At 17.3% G+C, this 21,387-nt stretch overlaps 1 protein-coding gene across 3 annotated transcripts in view; it reads left to right on the top strand.

Annotated features, from left to right (window-relative positions):
• The first annotated feature begins 234 nt into the window (after window positions 1-234).
• LOC108000080 (acyl-CoA Delta-9 desaturase) overlaps window positions 235-21,387 on the top strand; it is a 32,925-nt gene continuing 11,772 nt past the window's right edge. The window contains exons 1-2 of one of the 3 annotated variants that reach the window (XM_062073528.1): window positions 19,838-20,547; window positions 20,814-20,906. The gene's annotated coding sequence lies outside the window, so the exon portion shown is untranslated. Of the gene's footprint in view, window positions 520-19,837; window positions 20,548-20,786; window positions 20,907-21,387 lie in introns of those variants that run through there. The other 2 variants (XM_062073527.1, XM_017060238.3) reach the window with 2 other exon arrangements.

Here is a 21,387-nt window from a genome sequence, read left to right as displayed (position 1 = left end):
TTAAGAATTATAAAAAAGACAGATAAGGCAAGATAGGTATTATAAATAAAGAAATATATATTTTCAAGTTTTTAATATTTTTAATATTTTTAATATTCTGTCATTGATATGAAAGAATACATCAAAAGCGATTGATGTATTTGGTAAAAAATTACAGGCATTTGTTCTCAATATCAAGAAAACTCCGCATCGAGGCGCTGTCTACTACTTCCGTCTAGTGTTAAGCGTTAGTCGTGTTTGTGTTCGTTGGCAATCCTATTTAGTTCCTGCCGCGTGGTGCCGGTGTTCAGTCTTGATTCTCCGTTAGATCGTTCAAGTTATTAGAAAGTGATACAAAATATAGTAAAGTCAGAGATTTGATATAATTGGAGTCTTTTGTGACTATAATTTCATACAGAATCGTGTTTGTTGTACATTGTGCATAATATTGGAAATCGACGTTAGATATATACACATCAACCTAATTCAACAAATAAGGTTAACCGGCGATAAATTTAAGATAAGAAAATAGAAATAGAGGTACGTTTCATTTTCTTTTTATTATATTTTTTATTCATTATTATCATATAATTATTATTGTTGAAAATAAAATTTAATTTAAAAGAATAAAAAATTTTAAAATTAATTATAAAATAATATGTAATAGTCGGATAATAACCGGAAATAATTTTCAGTGAAATAATTTTTTACATACCTTAGATATTCTTTTCTTTTTTTTAAACATTTTCGCATCGAAAGATAAGTCAGAGATTGTAATAATTTCTTTCTTAATTTCCCGATATCATGATATTATTGTATAATAATATTGAATGATAATATGTTATATTTTTTATAATTTTGAAATATTCAAAATGTAACAGTACATATAATATATTATTCTGGATCTGATAATAACGATCAATTCGAAGGATTAATTCTAAGAAATCATTAAATTATTTTTCTTCAAATATGAAATAGTATTTTTTTTTCATTCGAAGAAAGGAAAGTTTTTTTTACAAGATACGTGCTATAACGATGAAAATAGAGTAGAATTCAAATTTGAGAAATAATGAATTATGCTATTTTTTCTTCTATAAGTATCCAATAAGAAAGAAAAGTCAGCTTATAATCGGTCTAATTGATAAGTAGATGATATATTCTTACATAGTTCTATCTAAAAAAAATTCGATTAGTATCGATAACGTAATTTGCATTTATTACATGATGCAATTTATGAATATATAAGTAATAATAATATAAGTAATAAATGTTCTACTACGATTACAATACTGCAATATAAATATTGGCTTGAAAACTCATTTTTAAAAAGATATTAAAATTTTTATTATTATATGATAAATAATAAAAATAAGTAGTATTTTTATCATTCTATTATATTTATCTGTTTAAAAGTTTATTGATCTATTATTTACTATTGAAATTAGATTCTCACTTTCTTAATGATAAAGATTTATTTTGATTTTCATGTAAGTTTTTCATATAAGTTATATTCATATAAGTTTTTCATATAAGTTATATTTCATATAAGTTCTTAATATTTTTCTTAATTTATACAGAAAATCTTATCTAATTTTGATAGTATTATTTGTTTTTTAACATTTTTTTTAATTTATACAGAGAAGCTATATTTATTTAATTTTGATAATATTATACCTTGTAAAAAATATTTTAAATACAAATTGAATAAGAGAGCATATTATTTATAATATTATTAGTTTTTTCACGAAGAATATATAATATATTATGAAAAATATAATATATATAGTTCTAATAAAGGTTACATGGAAATTAACTTTATTTTTTTTTAAATAAATATATTTTAGAAATAAATATTTAATATATTAATCGATATTTTATAAAAAATATTAATTTATATATGCTTAAAATTTATTAAAAAATATTTTAGAAAATATTTTATTTGTTGCAATAATCTAAATAATAAATAATAATAACAAAATAAGAAAATGAACAAATAAACATCATTTTATATTCTTTGTTTCTCATGTGATAAATTTTTACATTATAATATTTTCTAAACTAATAATTTTTAGACATACACGGGTTAATATTTTTTTTTATAGAAGAATATTTTATATAAATTTTTTATAGAAGAAATAATAAAAATATATAATTTCATTAAAAATGAAAATATATAATTTTAAAAAATTGATCTTTATATAATCTTTATGATTTAAAAAAAATTAATATCAGAATATGCCTTTTTTTATTTCATTCAACTTTTATCTAAAATATTAAGTACAAATAATAATAATGAAAAAAATCGAGATATTAAAATAGGATGAGACATTACATATATGTATATATTTATTAGATAAAATTTGATGATTTTTAGATGAATTATTTATTTTCAATATAATAATTAAATTAATTCTTGATTTTGACATACGTAAACATGATTTAATTCGTTATTAATTTATAAAAGATATTGATATTAATATGTACATAATATAATATGTAATAATGTATAATATAATAATATAATAGGTATATATAAAGTATATAATATACATATATTAAGTAACTTTATTGTATAACAATATATTTATGAATTTTATTAATCTATTAATTTACTACAAAAAAAAGGTAAAAAATTACAAATTGTACAAATGTATTTATGTCATAAATAGATGTAAAGAAATGATTAACTTCAAATTTCAAGATCATTTGATTTCAATTTTATAATTTCTTAAGTGATTTCGACAAGATATATCATTTCTTTTAGGCCAAATAGTATGTCAATGTCATATTTATTGAGCTAACTGTTCGTATATATATATATATTTCTTTAACTTTCGTTGTTGACAATATTATTGTGGAAAGATCTTATCGAATTTCTGCCTCGAGCGATTTAGCGGAATATTATAATCTGTACAACTACTTTGAAAGTGAATTTAATAATCTAATAAATATATAATAATAATATATGTAATATAATATTAAGTAGTAGTATTACAATAAATATATAATAATATAATAAATATATTAAATAAATATATTAAATTCATTAAATTTTAAAGATATTTTAGATAATAAAATTAAATGAGAAATTTTACATATAAAAATTTGTCTATAAATAGTTTTTATAAATATGTTTTTATAAATGTTCATTTTATAATCAAATTGTTAATAATATTTGCTTTTTTTGTGACAATTAATTAATTTGTGGTATTATTTAATCGTAATTTCATACATGATCAGATATTAGGATGTAATCGGTAACCGGAAACGTCAATTCGATTAGGGTCGATTAGTGGCACCGCTTCGATCTAGCTTCTCTATACTTCTCTATAAGCCTTTGACGCAGTGAAAAATACTTTTGCGCGTCAAAAAATCAGACGACGCATGATGGATTACGTGAAAATGATATAAATTTACATCAGTCAATGGCAATGTGATATACATATATGTAAGATTTATAATTTATATTAATATATATTTATTAATTAATAATATCTCTAAAAACTTAATCATTTGTTACAAAATTACTATAAGAATTAAGATTAATTAAGAATTAATTAATAAATTAATGATTACTTAATTACAATAAAAAATCAATAATTTAAATATGTTTTATAATATTAAAATAAATCATTATATTTGAAAGTTTATATTTATATATATATAATATATAATATATAATAGTAATTTATATAAGATGAGTCACATAAATTTATAAATGGTTTTCTCTGAAATTACTGCATGCAGATAATTAACACAATTCTTTTTTTATTAACAATTAAAATAATTTAGAGTATAACAAATTTTTGGAGAAGCGCTCTAATGATATAAATTTTTTCTTTTTTTTAACAAAAAATGTTCCTAATAAATATTATTTCGATAAATGATATTTATATAAAAAAATATTAATATATTGTTCTACCTAAGAAAAAAAGAAAAAATCAAAAGGAATTTAAATTTCAAATCACATGATATTCTAAATTATTGGTCATTGTCAATCATTTATTTGAAAAAAAATATATATCAATATCTCTAAATTGTAATAGTTTCAGAAAAAATATATTTTATATGATATTATGTAAAATGTTATATATATAATAATAAAATACTATATATAGATAATAGATAATAGATAATAGTAGACAGCAAACATCTAAATTATATATAAATGTCATTACTTATTCAATTTTGTTCATTTTGAATTTAACTCATTAAAATAAAAAATAAGATATGATATGAGCATGTAAACATATATTTTAAACATGAATTAATATGAATAAATAAAAAATTAAAAATTACATATTTTGATAAAATATGAGCATAATTATAATGTAAAAAAAAAATGGAAACAATTATCTCTAACTATTTGATATATGTGTAATTAATATATGTATCTATAGTACATCTATATATATTTACACAGAGAGAGCATATCTTTAAACATAATAAAAATTTGCCTATAATTTCTAACTAAATTAATTTTCACAAATATGTGATATATGTATATGATTGTATATGATATATTGTATATGATTTAAGATTCTATCATATCGAGTCACTGATAATATATGTATATTATTATATCATTTATTTCATCCAATAATAATATAACACAAAAATTGTGTTTTATTGATTTTAAAGACAGAAAATTGAATATTTTTCTCTAATATCTATAAGAATACATAAAGATATTAAAATTTTAAATTAGAAGCTCAATATTTGAAAACTTATATACTTATGACATAATTTAATAATTTTATTTTCATATTAAAAAATTAAAATTTTGAATTATATAGATTTATAGTAAATAATATAGTAAATAAATGGTATATATATAACATTTTCTCATAAATTATAAATTGCTAGTAATAATAAATGTATTAATATTTTTTCAATAAAATGAATGATTTAATGATTTTATATTATTAATTTATACATAAAAGAAAAGAATTGATGATTTGTGAAAAAAATATATAATCGCAAATTAATATCACAGATATAAAATTATACAATTGATCGAGTACTTAATACACATTGCTTTTATTAACACATTTTATTAACACATATATAAATTTTAAAATCTTATAATTATATTAATTATAAATATTTTTATTTAATTCATCAAATATAATAAGAGAATTGTTTATTTTAAAATTATTTATAATTTTAATTTTATATTATTTATATTAATATTTAATATATATTTAATATAAATTCACAATGAATAATCAATTCATAATAAATATTATTTAAATTCTAATTTTGTTGTTACATTGAATTTGTTTAATGAAGTTTCAATAAATATATGTATAGAAAAGAAAAAAAATATGTATAAATAAGTTTGAATAATTAAATTGTAATAATAAAATTATCATTACATGATATTGAAAATATATAACACTTTACAAATTGTCATATTAAAAATTTTATTAAATGTTTTTAAAATTTATTTTAAATTTCTATGTGATAAAATCTATTCATGATTTTAGTCATTTTTTTTAATGAGAATATATTTTTATATATTTGAAAATTTCATTTTAATGAGAATGTAATGTATTTTTCAAATTGTCTAATAATTAGATTTAATAATTGTTCAAACTGAAAGTCATTCTTGGAATTTGTGAAAACATTTGTTATTTGTTTTTTTGTGCATTTCAATCTTTCTAATATTGAATATTATGAATAAAAATTGAAAAAAACAGTCTAGTAAAATAAGATCTATCTATCTTCTTCAACAATCATTATTTCACAAGTTCTACATTTTTTATATATAGAATGAAATTATAATCGTAGTATAATCAAATAAAAGATGAATTTATTTTAAAAAATAAAAAAAAATTGATATAATTTTTCCTTTTTCGAGACTTCATTTTTGAGAAAATCGATTTTGATGATTGATAATAATTACAAACAATAGAATTTATTTTAAAATTTACAATCTTATATTCTATTATCGATTATCTTTATCTGAAATAATGTTTATTAATAATATTATTAATTCATTTATGTTTTTAATATATCTGTTATTTTTCTTGTTACCATTTTCGATGATCCTTTTTCATAAAATTTTTAAATTAGAAAAGATAAAATCTACAGAAAAGTGAATTATTTAATATATTTTTAATAACAGTAGTGATTTTGAATTTTTTTTGTTTTTTTAGTAAATGATATTTTGATGTTATATTATATATAATTGATATTTCTATAAGTTCGTGTATATTTAGATCCATTGATGTTTATGAAATTATCGTACTTATCTCCAATTTAATTAAATTTTTTAATTCTTAAATTGTAGTTTGAAATATTTTGTTAATAATAATTTTTGGACTATTATTTTTCTTCAATGTTTTATATTTTCATAGAGTTCTGATTTAGCGTTTTATTTTTGTTTTTATCTAAGATATTTATTAATATCTAAGATATTTATTTATTTATTTTTTAATAAAATGATATTTATTTTTTAATAAATGTTCATCTGTAAAATGTTCATCTTGTTTTCTCAAATTTTAAATTATTATTAATAAAAGAAGTCATCTAATAATTAATAATTAATAGAAGAAAAATAAATTCAATATATTGTATTATTATTTGAATGAGTTTTTGAAATTTATTTACTTGTATATCATTAATATGGATATAATAAACTTATTAGAAAATGAATATTTAAGTTTTTTTTAGATAAGTCAAATCTTAAAAATAATAAATTAATAATTTTCTCCTAATATTGAATTTATCGAATATTTCTTCAATTATTGGAATCATTTGTGTTTTATTAATATAAATATCAATAAATTTGTTATATTGATTCTTCTTTATTTGCTAATTAATTCATTAATAATATTCTTGATGGCCAAAAATATACAAATTCTATTATTTGATATTTTGAAAGTAAAGTGAAATTAGTGGGATGAGAAAATTTAAATTTTTGATTATTATTATATATAATTATATATAATATATAATTATATTATATAATTTTTATTTTTATTCCATCTTCAACTTATACGATGATAACTTGTTCTTTTTTTGAAAATATATTATTTTGTGTAATGTTATTAAATTATATTTTAAATAATGTACTAAATTATATTTTAAGTAATGTACAAAATTATATTTTTGGTGCCAGAATTTTTGATTGCTAATGATATAAAGTGATTTTTATATTAAAGTTTTTGTAATTATTATTTCGATATTATTATTAAAAAACGAATTATTCATATAATTAGATGCAGTTTAATATCAGTGTTATAATATGATATAATGTATGATATAATATATTATACATAATATTATAGATTCGAAGTTATTCAGAAATATTTACATTTACAATAATTACATTCGTATTATTATTTGACAATAATCAATAATCAAAAATTCTTTGGATGATTTGTTATTCAGAATTATTCAAGAAAAAATACAAAACAATGAAGAATTTTTTTTTTCAATTTTTTTTATGTTTCTTGCATAATATACGTAAATATTTATATAACAAGAACTAATTTGTTAACTGAATTATATTGAAATTATTACTATTGTCCGTGTTACTGTTGTTACTGAAATAGGATAATTAATTTTTTATATAAAAAAATAAGCATTATTGAATAATGATTAATGTTTTTTAATTATTCATAATATTTATAATATGAAATAATTGAATTAAATATATTTATATAAATTTTAAAATTTCATTATTGTTAGATTATTATTAGATTAGTTCAAAATTATTAGATTATTATACTCTCATTTTTTTAAAAATTAATATTACATTAAATATTACATTAATATTATATTATTATATTATATTATATTACATTAATATTACAGAAAAAAGCTTTTCGACTTGTAAATTTTTAAATTATTAAATATTATATCCTTAATTTTTTTAATTTTAATATTTTTAAAAAAATTCTTGGTTTATTAATTCTTCAATTATTAAATTTCTTCATTTTTCTTTTTTCTAAATTTTTTAAAATTTAAATACAATCTAGATGATATTATATTTTAATTTCTTATTCTCTTTAATTCTTTACATGAATTCTTTCACACTTATGATATCTTTCTCTATTTCAATCGGAAATATCTCTCATTTATCTTTACTATCTCTTCTTTCTTTCTTTCAATAGTCATTATTATATATGGTAAAGAGATTAAAATCAATTAAAATTTAGAATTCGAGCAACTTTTGTCTTTCTACTCTTCTAAATTTTTTTCGAAATTCAGATTGGCAAACAAATTTGTTTTTTTTTTAAATTTTTAATTTTTTTAATTTTTTTAAACAATTTGAAGATAAATTGATGTTTTTCATTTAACTAATTCATTTAACATTTAACTAATAATCAAGAATGATTGTCGTATTAATTCTTACATTTGTAACTTTAATTAATTTAAAATACAAATATCACATTATCAATTACATCGTGTATTACATTATAAAGTATGTTATGTATAAAATATCGTTAAATAATTCAATTAAGCGAATGTATATGTGTGAGTTATTATCAGTAATATAATCTTCCAATGAAATTTAAATTTATCGGAATCGATTTTAATTTCTAATAGAAATATGTGTATTGAATTTGGATTTGAACTAAATCTAGAATTCCAATAAAATTTAATAGAATTCCAATAGAATTTAATAAAGAATACAAGTTAAGAATCAAAATTTTGTATTAAATGTTCATTGATAATTATTCATAATATTATTTATTCATTAAAATTTGTATATGTTAAATTCATATTTGATTTTAACAACAAAAAATCTATTGATCTTGTAGATTTTGTATATTTGATTTGTAAAATTTAAAAAATTATTTTTAATACATAAATTGTCTAATAAATTTTTTTAATATTTTTTTGTCATGTGTGTAATGAATAATTTTTTATGAGTATGTTACTTTTAATGAAGTATTGTATAAATTAATTAATTGATGAATTTGTTAACATTTTTATGAAATTTTATACTTTTACATTTTATACTTATACAATTTTATACTTTTACTTTACATTTTATACTTTAATATATTTTATTATATGATATAATAAAATTATAAAATTCATTAAAAATTAAAGACAAATATTAATTTTAATATTGATATATTGATATTAAATATTAATATAAAAATTTGATAACGATATAATATTAATTTTAAGAATTAATTGATATTATAGAAGTTAAATACAAATAAAAGTTTTTCAAATAATTTTATTGAAATTATAAAAAAAAATTCTTATAAAAGTTCTTTAATATATAAAATACATAAATTAATTACAATTAATTATAAAATACGTAAATTAATATATGAAACAACATATTATATTTGTGTAAGGATACATAAAAATTATATGAATATTAATTTTATTTTTTAAGTAAAAGAATAATTTAATGTGATAATATAATAATTTTTAATACTGATTGATATAACTTTTTATTTTTTTACAAAATAAATAATTATTCATTATTTCAAAGAAATATATATAAGAAATATGTAAAAAAAGTTATGTTCATTTGTTCATTTCTTATATTTTTTTTATTTTTATTAAATTTGCAAATTAAAATATCCATTAAATTAATAATTTTTTGATATAAATAACTTATAAAAAAATAAGTTATATAATTTTTTATACAATATAGTGCTTTAAAATTATTTGAATTTATTTGAATATTGATTTCATTTAAAAAGATAAAATTGATTTTCATGTGATCTATTATACATTTATTTGCAGAAAAATTATTAATATTGTATAATATTAATAATTATATTTATAATTATATAAATAATATTTTAAATAATATAAATAATTATATATAAATAATATTTATAAGAAGACTTTTTTACAATTTTCATGTAAAACATTTCAATTTTTTCAATTAAAGAAAATACTTTAATAATAAGTATTTTATATTATATTATTGATAATATTATAATAATATTGTATTTTATATTATAGATTATACTATATATGATATAAATATGAACAATATAAAAATATAAAAATAAACTCTATTGGTTTTATTTTATAGTATATAAAAAAAATGTATGTTACAATTTTTCTTTTTTTTTTTTTTTTTTATAATAAATTAAAATATAATATTCTCAATATATGAAATATATTACTTATTATGAATACTTATAATTATTCTTAATTAATTAAATTAAATTAGTAAATCTCATTAATAATAGAGATATATTCACTAATAATAAATTTAACGAACTACTTAGAGATCCGTTTAGGATTGTTCCTATATTTGAAAATGATTTATTATCCAAACAACGGGATTGAAGATGAATATATAAGATGAATATGAAGATGAATATATAAGTTAAATAGATGAATGAAATTGCTATCAATTTAAGATTAAGATTAGTATTTTTCTCAAAAAAAGTATCAATATTTAGTAGAGGATAAAACATCTAATTCAAACAAATCTTTAAGACAATGACATTGTAATGTCAGTTTCTAAAACCTAAAAGATGTCGTCATGTGCAAAATCATAAAACAATGCTATATATACTAGACCATAAATGTTTTTTAAGTTCTAATAATTCTAACATCAATTTTTGTATCGTGTATATAATATGTAATATATTTTTCGCGATGTATCTATTTCTTTGAATATTTATACAATGAATATCAATTATTTTATCAATTATTTTACTTGCTTATTATAATATCACATAACTATAATAATAAATTGTTATATTTTTATATCATTTATTTGATCATTGAATTATTAAAAAAGAAAAATTTTATGTGAATTAAATTAATCTTTAATTAAATTAATATTAATATCTAATTAGTTAGTATATAATATTAATATCTACTAGTTAGTTAAATATTTGTAGTTATTAAAAAAATTTTTAACTGAATGAAATGTTAAATTGTTATTAGCTATTATATTATTATTACTATATTATTATATTTAATATAGGTTTGCATTTTAAATAAAATTTTATTATTAAAAATTATTGAAATTAAATAATATTATATAACAACATTAAATAATATTATAATATGTCCTATATTTTTGTATATATAAAATTTTATTTTTATATTAATAAATTAATTTTTTAGATCATTTTTTATAAAAATATTTCTAATAAAAATATATATAATAAATATAAACATTTCTAATAAAAATATTAGTGCCATTACGCACTATAAGTCTATCACTGATGACTAGATCGTACGCTTCCGATGATGATAGGCCAGTAACAATTACGTCATATATTGTATATGTATATGCATATGTATACAACACAAACACACATTTATATTATGAATCCTAGAAATCGATGCACGTAATTTTTCTCGTAATTTTTTTCTGTATAGAGACTACACAAAGAATGCGTAATAAGATTATAAGTAATAACAAATAATAATGATTTTCATTCAAAATTAATATATAAGTCACTGGATGAGAACCGCTGATTCACATACATGCGGACGAGGAAGTATATAAGTACATAAACTGAAGTTCCGCGATTCTCTCATACAGCATCTCGTTCACGTTGTTCACGTGCACATTATACCTTGTCGCGCACGTGATCAACTGTTACACATGCGCGTTCATCATTGGCAAACTGGCGGGTAGCATAATATATAATCTTTTCAATCTTTTCAATATAAAAAAATTTTTTTTTTACATATTAATAATTTTTTACATATTATTTTATCTATTTATTTATAAGTATTCAAGTGATTAGAACAATTACAATTCATTAGATCAAGGTTAAATATGATCTAATGTAAATTTAGCAAGATAAATTTTTTTCAACAGTTACATAAGTAAACATTCCATATACATTGCTACTGAATTATGTTATCTGTAATTATATAATTTGTACCTATTATTTTATGATTTTAAAAAATGAGATTATTATAATTCAAACTAAATTTTGTTATATTATTATTATTTATATTATTTATATTTTTTTATTTATATTATATTGATATATTATTTATTATTATTGTTATATTTTTCATTGACTCGAAATTATAATCGAAATTATAATCCTTATCATAAATATGATTTAATACATATAGAAATAATTTTACTATGATTTAAATTATGATATAATTTGAAATATAAAATATATAAATATATAATAAAATATATCTGATGAAACATATGATTGAAGAAACATTATGATAAATTTAATACATAATATTGTACATTTGATAAATAACATGTATAAGTTTTGTTGACAAACGAATTCGATCAGATTTCATATCGTTATCAATATAACACAAATTCAGTGTTTGAAGTAAAACTTAATATGTATCTATTAAATGACAATTAACATGTCACTTATATTTAAAATAACATAAATAGAGGTTGTTAAAATAAATTGTGATTTGAAATTATTTTATATTAAGTAACATAATTTCCTCGATTTGTTATGTTATATTTTATTTTGTATGTTATTTTATATTATTTATTATGTTATATTATTATAATTTATAATAAAAATAACAATCATATATCTTTTGTTAAAATAATATAAAAAAAATATATTGTAATCAAATTTTATTCATTTCACATAAAGATATTAAGTATACTATAATAATTATATTCTTTATTTTTTTATTCCAGATATCAAGATGTTAAATTTTTTATATTATTTTTTTCAAAAGATAGATATAAATTACAATTCAAATTAACAAGTATATAACATTTACCATTTTTGAAATATGGTATATTTTAGAAAACCAATTCTCTCAGAATTATCTTGTAGCATATATAATTTGTTAAACATGGTTTTTTAAATATTTGAAGTTATATTCGAGTTATTTGTTGAGCATAAAAAGTTGATATTGTTGAAAATATTTCTTGCAAACAAAACTAATGTGTGATAATAAACAATGAATATGACTTATTAGTATTTAAATTTTATTAGATGGAAATTATTCTGTTAGTGAATATTTATAGTTATATACAGTTAATGAATATCTTTTTAATGAAAAATCAAAATCATTTTCTTTATTAAGTTTTTCATAAGAATTTTTTTTTAAATTAATTTGTTAAATGTTAAATTTAAATCAATATTTATCATTAAATAATAATAAATATAATTTATAAAATAACAATTTAAATCAATAATAAATATTATTAATTTAAAAAATTGTTAATAATTTCATATATTTAAATGATAAATAATAATTAAATGAAATATGATATAATAAAACAATATTTATTGTTTTTTCCTTTTTCATATTTAAATTTTATCTCTTTTCATACTTCAATTCAAATTCATCAAAAATAATAAATTTGTATCAATATTGCTCTATACATACAAGTTCAAACGATGAATTTAAACAATAAATCTAAATTCAAAACACGTTTTATTAATCTAAATCTAATCTAACTTAATCTATAATCAATAAAGTTTATTTAAATAAAAATATAAACTTGATTTGAAATGAATATTTGTTAATCTAATTTTTTGAAAATATTATATTTTTAATTATTACTAATATTATACATTTATTTTCAAATTTAATGAATTTTTTGAATATTTTCGGATTTGATTGAATTTACTATATATAAAAAATATAATATATTATATATTATATATATTAAATTCTTATTAAAATAAAAATTTTAAAAAATGAGAAAATTGTAATCTATAATTAATCACAATTTATTAACATATGAAATATATTATATGTAATAATGAAAATTTTTAAAAATTTATTTATTTGAAATCAGTTTTTTAAAAAATTATAATTAATATATATTATAGATAATAAGATATATTTTTGGTTCATCAACATGAAAATTAGAATTTTATTTAGAATTTTTAATATATAGAATTTTAAATATTATGCATAATTAAAAATTTTCATTCATAATATGAGTGATATTGAAAATGCGTGCATGCGATTAAATTTTTTCTTTAGTGAAAATTAAATAATATTACCTTGTATATAATTATAGAAGTAAATATATATATAAAGTTAAACAGATTGAATTAACTTCATCAATTACGTTGTACTTGTAGATTATTATAATACCCATGAATTTTAATTATGAAATATGTTATATTAAGTTGAAAACATTTATAATAGTTTTGTTTATGATATATATTATTAGAATTCAAATATTTGTGTATTTTTTTTAAAGTTATAATTTCTCTTTTAAATTCTAAAACTATAAATATATAATATAATTTTCTATTATACAATATTTATTGTTCTTGTGCCAATAACATAACATATGTACATATATACGTAAATATTTATATTTTCATATTAGATGTTATATTTTCATATTAATGTTAAATATTTGTAATTATTTATATAAAACTATCTGATTATATTAGACATAAAATATATTTTATATTTTTATATATAAATTAACTTATTATTTAGAAAAAAAATATTAAATTAATTTTTAAAATATTAATTTTTTAAATATTTGTTACTTTAAATCACAATTTAAAGTGAAAATTTAATTTAAAATTGAAATAAGTATATATATAATAAATATATAAAAAATATAAAATATATAATAAATATAAAATATTCACATTAAAATAGATTTTCTTCTTATTTATTATCTTAAAAAATTTCATTTTTAATATTTTGATCAAACATTTTAAATATTTTTTTATATAATTCAGACTGACGGTTACATTTACTATTTGAAAATCAGTTTCCTATTATTCAATCCGCTTTGAATTACAAGTTAGTTTGTTTCCCCTTTTCGGACTCTCTTTTAATCTATCTTGCTCGATCTTTGACTCGATAAATTCGTGTTTTCTCGTGCTCATAATACATAGCTGTCTGTCACACTCTACCTACCACATGGACACGTGGTCGTTTGCTGGCGCGCCAAGTACGACGCGGGAACACGTCGATACGATTGTAGTGTACTGTACGACCAGTTCTGTGTATTTCGATGGATACCATTCGCCAGTTTCAGGTGGCGAGAGCAAGCAACATGCAACGCGATTGGCTCAGACCATCTCAGCTGAGCCGTAGGTCGAGCAGCGTCAGAACTTGTCTGATTTTAGGTGTCCCTCTATAAAAGGCCTATTCATTATTATCGATACCATTCTGTCAATCTTCCATGAAATAAACAATATTTATAGTATGTAGTTCTTTATATTAATGTTTTCTGTAATAATAGATTTTAGGTAGTATCAATGTATTGATGAAATCATTCAAATATCGATAAATTAAAATAAAGAAATACAATTAATGACAAAAATATATTATATACATATATATAGATATATACACGTAATATATATTTCACTTTATTAAATATTTTTTATTCAGTTTTTAAAATATAATTTTATATATAATTTTATTATATAATATAATTTTTATTACTTATTTTAAAATTAAATTAATAAGATAATGAATTTATAAAAAATATATTTCAAACATTTTAATTTAATTTTTTTTCTTTTATTTTGATTTTATGTAAAATATAATAAAATCAAATAATATATTTGAGCAATAGTTTTATTTTACAATTATTATTTCAATTTTTATTGAAATTTTTAATCTAAAAATCTAATTTAAAAAATAATAGAATATTACTAAAATTATTAAAATTTTTTTTAAGTTTAATACTTTTTTTTAAGTTGATAACAATTTCATTAAATTAATGTTAAATTAAGATAGTCTTAAGAATAAACTATTAAATTTATTTAAAAAATTTAGATATTGTTATCGTTTATATTCATATATATTGATTTTTTTGAAATTACATTAATATAATTATATTAATGTATTAATATGAAATTTTATCTATACAAATGAATCTATATTTTTTAACTAATATTAGATTACTTAATGTAATAATATTAAATTACTCAAATTTTAAGGAATTAAACATGATATCCGAAGATTATAGGTCAAGGATAAAAATTAGTGATGTAACGGATAAAATGAATCGATCAATCACGTGTTGATTTTATTGCCTTTAAAACTTACTACTTTTATTATATTTTTTTAAAATATTCTGATATATTACAATATGATATCAATATTCAGAAATATCATTTCATTTATGAATGACATATAATTAAGTCTTAAAATATTAATAAAAATATATCGAAGGTCAAGTATTCCAAGTATTTTTTTATATAAAAATATCTTTTTATGTAAAACATTAAAAAATTATCTAAAAAAATTTTAAATACAAATATAAATTAGAAATAGAGTTATTCTATTTTTATTTCAAATATATATTTTAATTCTCTTTTATATATTTAAGCGTTTTGAGATATTACTTAAAAATAGATGCTTATTTTTTATTCAATTCAAATTGATATTATTTATAGAATTTTTCTCATTTATTTTTTTTTAAATTAATATTATCCATTATCATTTGATTATTTTCACAGAATCAACATATAAATGTTATGATTAATATTCGCAAATGAATCATATTGAAATAAATTATACTGACTCATCATTGATGAAATGATCTAGATTTTTATTTTTAATAATATAAATGCCAAATTATAAGCAAGTAAATTTCAAAAAAATATAAATTAGAGATAAAAATTAAAAAATGTTTCGAAGTTTTATTCAGAAAATTATATAAATTTATTATATTATAACTAAATAAAATTTAGTTTAGTTAAAATTAATTTTATATGAAATGTGATTTATTTATTTAACATTTAATTTAATTTTATTATGTTGTTATTATAATTAATGTTTATAAAAATTAATGTTCTTTAGATATCAAATCAATAATACATTCACATTCAAGATATCCCTCAAGATGTTATTAAAAAATTAAATACGATATTAATTTATTTTTATCCTTTTATTTATCATTTCATTATAATTTCATTATTATAAGAAATATGTATAAATATATAAAATAATAGTAATATTTTATAAGACTTGTACTTAATTAAATAAAAAAAATATTAAAATTTAATTTTTTTTACTTATTGAAAATTTTAAATATGAAATGAAAAATCGAAATAATTGCTTAAATATCTGTATATACATATAATATTTGATTGACATTTCATGTTCTGCAAAAATTACACGTCATCTATTCTGTCAATTATCTAGAATTTTGCTTTGTTAATTAATTGTTATTTCCAATAGAAAATTTCAATCATTACTCGAAAATATTTTTGTAAAAATTACATATCTAATGTAAATAATAAAAATGCACGTATATTTAAAATCTATATAATTATACAACATATTATAATCTCGATCAACTGAATTCCTGATTCCAAAATTTAAATATAATATCTAAAAATATCTTATCTAAAATGTAATTTTATTAAGTTTCGAATATCATTTATTTTTCTATACTACTTAGTATTCTATATTATTTAATATTCAGGTAGAGTTATGTATGTATATATTATATATATGTATGTATGTAAGTATTATATATATAATTTTTTTTTTATCATATATGATATATCGCAAAGATTGATCCGTCTCTTCTTATTTATTTATAGTCATATCAAATAACAATTTCGATTTCTTCATAATGACTTTTCTTGATGAAATCTAATGATTAAGTTCATTGAATGATCAATGAAGTTACAAGAACATTGACCGCATAATCTTAGCGTTGATAATTCTAATCATCAACTAAATTTTCTGTATATGTTAATATAAATTATTTTTAATACGAATAAATATGTATACGAATAAATATATTTAGTATGAATAAATATATTATTTCTTGAAACAACTTCAATTCATGAGATACACAGATAAATATTGTGTGTATTTATTAATCAATTGTTTATATTTTTAAACATATTTTTTTCTTCATAATAATAAATATATATAATTAATATCATATTTGTGTCTAATATATCTAGTATATATTAGATATATGACATGATAAACATGATAACAATAATTTATAAATAATCATTGTTAATAATTCCATATTAATAATTTGCGCCATTTGTTATTTTTTTATATATTGTTATTAAATTTATTACAGGCAACAAAAATTAATATATTAATATATTTAATATGGATATTACAATAATATTGTAATACCTACAATATTACAGTAAATAATAATACAACTTCTATATAATAAACTACAATATACTATATTATTTGAAAAATGAAAAAAAAAGAATAGAAAAATATTACAGAAAAACGCGCAACTTTCTTAAAAGTGTTGTAATTTCATTATTAGTTTATATAAATGAGATTAGTTTATATGTATCTTGTTTTGATATCTTTATCTTAAGAGCAAAAAAAATTATAATTTTACATTGAATTATAAATTTCTCATAAAGAAGTCAGAAGTTATTTGATAACGAATAATAGACATTTCTTGAACTTATACTTTTATGCAAAATAAAAATCATAACACGTGTTCTTGATTAACATAATTTAAAATCACACAATATTTAAAAAAATTATTTCAAATAACAAATATATATTAAATTAATTTATATATAAATTATTATTAAATAAAACTAATTATTAAATAAAATAATTTCATTTACAATAATTAATGAATAAATATTGTATTAATTTTACCTGTTATTTTATTTGTCTATTTTTAAACTTCATTATTAAGCCTGTGACTTAAGTTTTCGATAGTTTGGTTTTCTCATTTCTTTGTCTAATTCCTTAACTAATTCGATACACAGACTTTGAATTCTATATGCACACACATATATCGACTTTTATAAATATATACAAATACTAAATAATAAAAACGAGTAAATAATTAAGGAATAAAGTATTAAATTTTTATCCATTTCATTTTTTTTATATTAAGGAATTCTATTTTCCACAACAATCATTTTCTTTAAAAGTAAAACAATAGCCTTTAATGATCTAAAAATTTTAACACCATCTTACAGATTTTTCCATTTTAAACGTATCCATGCTTATTCTATATCATATTTTCCCCTTTTATTTAACATTCTTTTTCTTTTATAATATTTTAAAATATTTATATTCTACGATGCTTTCATTTTTTTTTTCTTTAATTTTTTTCATTATTCTATAAATATATAAATATGTATACGAATAATATATACTTTTTCAATTCTCCAATTATTTTCAAATTAAAATATCTCAAAATTAATGTCATGGTAAGATGCCACTTAATTTTAGCTTTAATATGAATCATTTTTATTTTCTGTAAGATATAATATTAAAATTTTTTAATTAAAATTTCAAAAATTAAGAATTTAATATGCAAAATATAAAATATAAAACTTCATAATACGTAAGTAATAAAATCATACATAAGGATTTAAAAATATCAATAATTAGAAGAAAACTTAAAAAAAATTTTAAATGTTTCATGACATATCAATCTTTTAATATTTCCGTTTTTTAATAAATCATTTTCGAAAATTAAAAAGCCACTATATATCTGCACATAAGTTCAAAAAATCCATATCTAATAAAATAAAATGAATATCTAATAATATTAAAATGAAATAATCCTATTGAGATGATGCTCAATCATTTCATTGTAATATATAAATATCATAATTAAATTAAAAATTCTCCGCGAGAATTGATTGTAATATTCTTATTATATTTTTATTATAATAAAAAAATTTTATTATAATAAAAAATTTTTTTCCTTTATTATCATTTCCTAACTGTTCTTTATCAATATCTCTAAGTTTTTTATCATCCAATTAAATTCTTTATGTCAAAGTTAATGTCATGGCAATGGATATAATTTTTTTACAATCTTTTGTATAGATTAACAAATTTGATAAAAAGTTTCGAATAGCATTGCGACATATTTTAGTATTACATACTATGTAATAAAAGATGTCCTGTATGAATTGGTGGCGTTAGAACAGCATGATGAGCTTGCGTCGCAAGGAGGATGCGCGTCTCCCAATCCAGTTGCCAGTCGATAAATGAACTTGTTCGGACATTGACTGGATTTTTTGTCCTTTTTCTTAGCATTGTTCTCTTTTATTTTTCACAATATATTTTTTAAATCAGCAGTTGCTATTCTTCTAGATATAGAAAGTTACACATAGTTTGCTAGATTATATTCATATAAAGTTACTTTAACATTTAACCATTGTTCGTGCATAAACAACATCATACGTTAACATCTGTGATGTTTTTGCAATAATGTGAAAGTGTCATATCTTATGGACGTCTTATATATTAATTTAAACGAAAAAAAATATATCATATACAAAATTTCAATCTATATTTTTAGAACATTTTTGAAGATTCTAGAAATCAAAACAAATACAAAAATGTCATTAAAGTTTATTTATTAGGTTATAAAAAATTGCAATTACGCCAGATAAAATAAAATGAAAGGAGTAAAACTCCTATTACACCGCTATCGCATTTTCCATGTTACTTCATCTAATGTGAATTGCTACAACTTAATATATAATATATATAATAATATAAAATAATATTTTGACTAATATTTTTATATATTAATTTTTGCATTTGTTTTGATTTCTAAAATCATTTTAAAGATATTCCAAATATTATTTATATTAACATTTTTTATATGTATATTGAATGGAAGTTGTTCAAATTTTAAATCAAGAGACGTTTAGTAAAAATTTATTAAAAATTATTCACCGAAACTTGGTAATTATTAAGTCATTAATATAAATAGATAAAATTTAATAATTGAAATTAAAAATAATGTTACTTCAATAATTTATTATTTATTATTATAAAACGTCACAATATCAAACAACTGAGATTATATGAAGAACAGATCAATTATAATAGTTAATAAATATTATTCAAGCATTTTAATAAGTTTTTATTTTAATAAATTAATTATTTAAAGTAATTTTATTTTTAAAATAAAAAAATTTTAGTCATCAAGTGAATAATGGAAATTATAGATATCAAAAAAAGTCATGATCAAGAGAATATTATTTTCGCATCGATATCGATTTGGATATTCCGTTTTGAAAAAAATATATGAATTTTAAATGGTAAGTTTTCATTGGAAATGTTTCGCGAAATTTTTATGTTATACAATTATAACAAATTAGATAGTATATTGATAACGTTATTATAAAATAATACAACATATATAATATATAAATATATATTGATACTGTGATAATATTATTTCGTTTTTATGGATTTGGTTTTATGGATGGTTAATTTTAATATCTCTTATCGTTGTTTCTTTGTTATATTAATGTTTCATATATTTTTTTAATGTTTTTTTTAAATCTATTTTATATTAATTTTCGAACGATAAAATTAAAAAATAAATTATTTATTTACTTAAATAAATAATTTAATTATTTAAAATAAATGCAATATAAATTTAAAATAAGTACAATATAAAAGTAAAATATTATTTATAAAATGGATTATATATAGATTATAAACAGTTTAACAATATATATATATATATATATATATATATATATATATATATATATATATATATATATACTAGTT

This window comes from Apis cerana, linkage group LG4 (genome assembly GCF_029169275.1).
Source record: "Apis cerana isolate GH-2021 linkage group LG4, AcerK_1.0, whole genome shotgun sequence".
NCBI classification, from domain to species: Eukaryota; Metazoa; Arthropoda; class Insecta; order Hymenoptera; family Apidae; genus Apis; species Apis cerana.
This window is presented reverse-complemented; position numbering and strand designations above follow the sequence as displayed.